Source organism: Cryptotermes secundus, unplaced genomic scaffold (genome assembly GCF_002891405.2).
Source record: "Cryptotermes secundus unplaced genomic scaffold, Csec_1.0 scaffold54, whole genome shotgun sequence".
Classification (NCBI taxonomy): domain Eukaryota; kingdom Metazoa; phylum Arthropoda; class Insecta; order Blattodea; family Kalotermitidae; genus Cryptotermes; species Cryptotermes secundus.
Window position 1 is genome coordinate 446,717 of NW_019731261.1, and position 6,230 is coordinate 452,946.

The 6,230-nt window shown below is 41.2% G+C and overlaps 1 long non-coding RNA gene across 1 annotated transcript; it reads left to right on the plus strand.

Annotated features, from left to right (window-relative positions):
• Window positions 1-376: 376 nt before the first annotated feature.
• On the plus strand, window positions 377-3,504 carry LOC111866673. Its single transcript, XR_002843189.2, has 3 exons — window positions 377-482; window positions 1,437-1,701; window positions 3,291-3,504. It is a non-coding gene; the product is annotated as an uncharacterized LOC111866673 (long non-coding RNA).
• The last annotated feature ends 2,726 nt before the right edge of the window (window positions 3,505-6,230 follow it).

Here is a 6,230-nt window from a genome sequence, read left to right on the forward strand (position 1 = left end):
CTAGTTTATCATGATGTTTTATGCTTTTTTCTTGGATGACTTCTTTGATGAATGTTACATTGAGATCGTCATGTAGGGTCTGATTAGTCACATACCAAGGTGCATTTGTGATCATCCGCAGTATTTTGGACTGCCTTCGTTGCAGATTCCAAGTTTACGAACGAATTAAACATGAACAAAACCTTCTGCACCGAAAGCAAATACCTAAACACCTGTGCCTTCCAATCCATTTCTGCTTGCACGTCGTAGACTTCTGAAAATTGTAACATACGGCTCGGATGTTCATTAAGTTTGGTCACCCCTGCACTGTATAATGATTAAGTGATGCATTTTCCTTCTTCGTTTCGTAGAAAATATGTTGATACTGGTAAGCTGATTATGTTAGCAAATGTGACGTAAACAACGTCGACAGAGAATCGATATATATTCAGTTGCCAGCCCAATGTGGTCACTAATCGCGGAGAGAACTTTCATGCAATTAGGTAAGTCCTTACATAAACAGTGCTGATAGCCAGCGTTAAAGAGCTTTGGTGAAAATTCGGTGGCCACTTAACAAATGATTTCTTTTGGTTTGGCGGGAGAAGAGTGACCTTTCAAGTTCTGTATGAGATTGTCTTCACTTCCTTCGTGATCGTTTCCTCATAATTTTGCATCTGCGAGTATAGTTTTGTTGTGCTTGAAAAATTTTACGTTTCATTCCGATCTGGTATTTTGTCCTTCACGAAGTTCTGTAAAGGACAAACGCCAAGTGCTCTCGTGGTGAGATTTAGGACTAACAAGTACGCCAAGGCCGCGCCATAGCTCAAGCGGTTACTCGCTGGGTTCCCACCGCGGCGGCCCGGGTTCAATCCCGGGTCTGGTCAAGTGGAATTTGTGGTGGACAAAGTGGCGCTGGGGCAGGTTTTCTCCGAGTACTTCGGTTTCCCCTGCCAATCTTCACTCCACCAGATTATCCATCATCATAATCACCTGGGTCAGGCTACAATAGACCAATCAGTGGCCGCCGTGCCGAGTGGACCCAGTTGGACTCCACCTCCCGCTAAGCGAATTAAAAAAAACAGCACGCCATAATGTTTATTTCGACTTCGTACTTACTTCCGAATAGGAACCTGCAACAGTGCAGAACTGCACTTTTCACTGACCAGCAGAGATGAGGCGGGTGTCTAAGTTGTTTACTATTTTGAGAGTCGCGGTATCTCAGTTTGTGAGGAACCATTACTTAAATTAATGTTCAAGCATGATATGGCGATTTAAGAAAATACCGTAATTACTTAAACTCTGAAAAATGAAGGCAACATGAGCTATATCTATGTAAGTTCTCTTTGACATCGTTTCTATATGACCGACGAAGATAACATCCGACGCGTTGGTGACTCTACTGACATACACACATCAACAGAGAAACACCGTGTAATACTTTTCTTGTGTTGATACAGTGTCTCGTTAATTGAGTCAGCGTGCTCCTCCTTTCGGATCAAAGTTTACACATTTCTGGCGGAAATGGCGAAGTTCTGTTTGGTTTTGTTCCTGGCCTGTGCGCTCATGCTGGTTGCAGCACAGAGGGGGTGTCCGCCAATTGGACCTGGTACTGTAGGCGTCTGTGGTGGAACTTTCTGCTCTTCTAACAGAGACTGTAGCGGTGGCATCTGCTGTCCCAGTGCTTGCGGAGGGAAGCTCTGCACTCCACGACAAGGATAACTGGTACGTGATGACGAATCGGGGAAATCGCCTATAGTGATTGTTAGTGGCAGAGCAGTCTCAGGCAGGGATATTTGTCTTCTTCCGCTCGGGCAGTGAGGAGTGGTGAGGTAAGACTGCGTCCACTTGGTACGCCAACCACAGTGCCAATTTATCTCCTGCAAATTCCACAAGATCCGGTACGGAAAACCGGGGCATGCCAGTTGGTACAGCGAAGGGCTAAGGTCTCGACGACCGTGATTCGATTCCTGGCAAGGACAAGAGACTTTCTTCTACTCCACAGCGTCCAGACCGTCTGCGGGTACCGAGAAGGATATCTCGGGGGTATAGCGGCCAGGACGTAAAGCTGACAGCTTAGTTCCTTCTAGTACCGAGGTTATGAATGGTGGAGCTATATCTCAGCTTCCCCATACGTCCTCATGGTGTGGTGCTTAATTAATTACGCATTGTGATATTTCTACCGTTTTGCGTTTACCTGAGGTGGGATTAAATCAGCGGTTGGGCAACACGAATGCCAGTTTGCATTCCTGTGTTTATCTTGACCTGTGGAGAGATGCTGTCCCCTGAGGCCATAAACGACTTTAATAGACAGCTTTTTTCTAACATACTGTGTGTTTTCTTAGAGTTAAGAAAAGCAATTTTTAAGTGTTACTGATTAAGTTCTATGGGATTCAGAACTTTAAAAGGTACTGAAGTTTAGGCTCGTAATTGAAGTCTTACACTTCACTGTTCACAGCCCAACTGTCAGCTACGAAGCTAAACGCTGTCAGAAATTGCTGCAAAGTTAATGTGGCGAATGTTTCAATCACCATTATGTCAGCACAACGTTTCTTCCAATAGATTCCGTAGTTTCTAATGCATATCCCTCTTACAATTATCTTTCAAAAGGTAAAGTCGTCGCTGAACTTAATCAGTTATGCATGACACAATGAAGAGGTATCGAGAAGTGGAGGTGTAGCTCCACCATTCTTGATCTCTGCACTAGATGGAGGTGAGTGGTCAGCATCACACCCTGACCCCTTTACTCCCGAGGAAAGAGCCCCTGCTACCATTGAATAGGAGGCTTGTTGGGCTTCAGTGCCTGCCTGGACGCTGTGGATTAGAAAAGAAATCACTTGCCTTAGCCGGGAATCGAATACCGGACGTCCAGCCCGTAGCTAATCGCCATACCGGTTGAGCCATCTAGGATCCGCAGTTCTGTTTCAAAAGAAAGGATAAGAGAGCCAGGCAATTTAATATAATTTATTGCTCCAAGTATTGATGCCATGGGCACCGGCCGGGGGGAAGGGCGACAAAACCCAGTCATCTGCCCCCCCCCATGGATTTTCGGGATAAATATTATAATATTTATCCCGAGATCATAAACGAATTTTTAAGTACTCTGTGTCATTCGTTAATGAAGGCTAGAGACGAATAGTCTGGATTTGATCTCTAGCAATGAGATTTTATTTTGTAATATTCACATGATGTGTGACCCACGTCGGTGGGTTGCTGTATTCAGAAGTTGGAGTGTCTTATCAATTGAGTTGTTGTTTTGTGATAGCTGACATACCCAACGAAAGTTATATGTCACATTGTCTAAATGCTTCCAGGAATACCGAGATGAAACCAGTCCCAAAGATTCAATACAACCGTTGAATGTGGGTGCAGTCCATGCCAACAGAAGTATGCAAAATGTCATCAGTGTGTTGAATACAGTATCCAGTGAAAATTCCAATGAAACTTTTTCTCTAATCTGATTCTTTAATCTTAAGAATTCTGCATTATAACTGAATTGCTGAATAAATAATACAAGTAATACTGGTACACCTTCAATAATATAATACCTAATTCTGTGTAAATGCGATAAAAGTAAATTGGTTCCTCCGCTTAATTGAGGACCACGTTATCAAGACTTGTGGTTGGTTGGATGCATAGCTTCATGTATTTTTAACCTCACCACCAAATGGAGATGGGTTCTCACCTTCACGTCTTTCCCCCAGGGAAAGATATTTTTGAACATAAAGGACAAGAGGCCCCAGACACTGCTTGACTGCTGTGGAGAACAGAAAATCTCTTGACACACGAATCCTCTGTAATCCACCATGCACCCTAGTTACTACGTGGTTGACCTAAGGGGGCTCACTGTTTTGTGTAAACCATCATTATTGTAAGGATCTACATTGTGTAGGTACAAGTACAGAAAACATGTGTTAAAATTATATTTGTTTATTTTCATGTAAGTCATGAATGTAATTTATGTAGTAAATATTCATGGAGAAATCGTAAATTGTCCACAGTCTGCCATGTTACCAAGAATTTACAAATTTGTGACATGTAAACATTCAATACCTAAAATTTTATCAACATAATTACAATGTTAACCAATAGATAAAGATTGGAAGAAAATAACTTGCAATAAATTCAGAAGATCTTATTCGATCCTTCCAAGTACACAAGTCAAGTTCACAAATAGGATTCATCATTAGCAGTTTTCCTGTAAACCTACTAAATCACTTCCACTGGCCGATGCAGAATCAATGCTCTGAACAGTTTTAGGAGTTTCGGCAAAACGTTTTACACTTCGCTGAAGTTTTTATTTTCTCTTCAGTTTTCTTTGCGATTCTCCGAACTTAACAGACTCATGGTCTCACTCATTGATCCCCACGGTGAAGAGCAACACCACATCAAATGTGACCATTATTTATATTGCAATATTGGAGAAGGCAAAGCAAAACACAGTAATTGTTAAAGGCTTAAACTTGGCAGCGATCAAGCGTATGACTGTTCAAGTGATTGGGATGCAGCGGTAGTGTGAGGTACTTAAAATAAGGCATGATCTGCTGTCCTCAGCCTGGATTGACAGAGGCTTTGTATATATTATATATACATTTGCATTCGTATACCCCAGATGGGGTTCAGTATCAAAATGTACTGACTGATTGATCGTTAGTCACAACATGACTTTGACAGGCAGTTACTCAGCCTGCCACCTGCTTTCACGCTGGTATATTTTTCGACTTATTTGACCCTGAAGATGGAGGCGATATGTTCATCCGAAACTTCGGTTGACTTTCTGCAGACTGCATGGCGTTTTATTTCAGAGCATAGTACTTTTCATAACCACCATTTTGAGAACCCGAAATTCTACAACAGCTTTGTAGTATCAGTACTGTCGCAACTACAGAAGGGCATGATAACCAACTAGCCAAGTTATGCAACGATTTGACGAGATACTTTGTGAAGTTAAACCATTACTGAGTCATTTGAACGAATGCATTAAATGAAATGAAGTATATGGAAGAAATAAATAAAACACGTTGACATCGAATTATTCGATAGCAGTCATTCGTTTAATTCCAGAAGTACCCTATGAAAATTTTGTTAGGAGATTTCAATGCCATAGTAGGGAGGGAAGACATTTTCAAACCAACGATTGGGAATGAGAGTTTCCATGAAATTAGTAATGATAATGGAATTAGAGTAGTAAACTTTGACACATCAAAAAATCTTACTGTCAAAAGTACAACGTTCCCACTTCGCAACATCCATAAATTTAATTGGACATCTCCTGCTGGGAAGATTCACAGTCAAATAGACCAAATTTTGATAGACAGGAAATGGCACTCAAGTATACTTGATGTCCGATCATTCAGGGCAGCAGGTTGTGATACTGACAACTACCTGGTGGTGGCAAATGTTAGGGAAAGACTGACAGTGAGCAAACAAACAACACACAGAGTTCATATGGAGAGGTTCAATCTCAAGAAATTAAATGAGGTAGAGGGTAAATAGCAGTCTTGTGTTGAAATCTCAAATAGGTTTGCGGCTTTGGAAAATTTGGAAATTGAGGTGAATGTTAATAAAGCTTTGGAATCTATTAGAGAGAATATAAAAATGTCTGCCAAAGAGAGTCTAAGTTATTATGAACCGAAGAAGTATAAGCCATGGTTCGATGAAGGATGCTCAATATTAATAGATCAAAGAAAGCAGGCCAAATTGCAATGGTTACAGGATCCAAGCGAGTTAAATGGGGATAATCTGAACAACATAAGACTTGAAATCAGCAGGCATTTCAGGAATAAAAACAGGGAATATCTGAAAGACAAAATTGATGAGCTTGCAATGAACAGTAAGAACAAGAATATTAGAGGAATAAATGACTTTAAGAGGGGTTACCAACCTAGCAGTAACTTAGTGAAGAATCAGAATGGTGATCTGCTTGCAGATTCCCACAACATTTTGAATAGGTGGAGGAACTACTTCTCTCAGTTACTGAATGGACATAGGATCAGTGATGTTAGGCAGACAGAAATCCATAGCTGAGCCGTTAATACCTGATCCTAGCCATTTGAGGTTGAAAGTGCTATTGCAAAATTGAAACGGTATAAATCGCCAGGTAGCGATCAAATTTTGGCAGAACTTATTCAAGCAGGAGGCGAAATATTATGTTTCAAGATCCACAATCTAATTACTTCTATTTTGCATAAGGAAAAATTGCCTGATCAATGGAAGGAGTCTATTATTGTACCAGTTCACAAGAAGGGTGATAA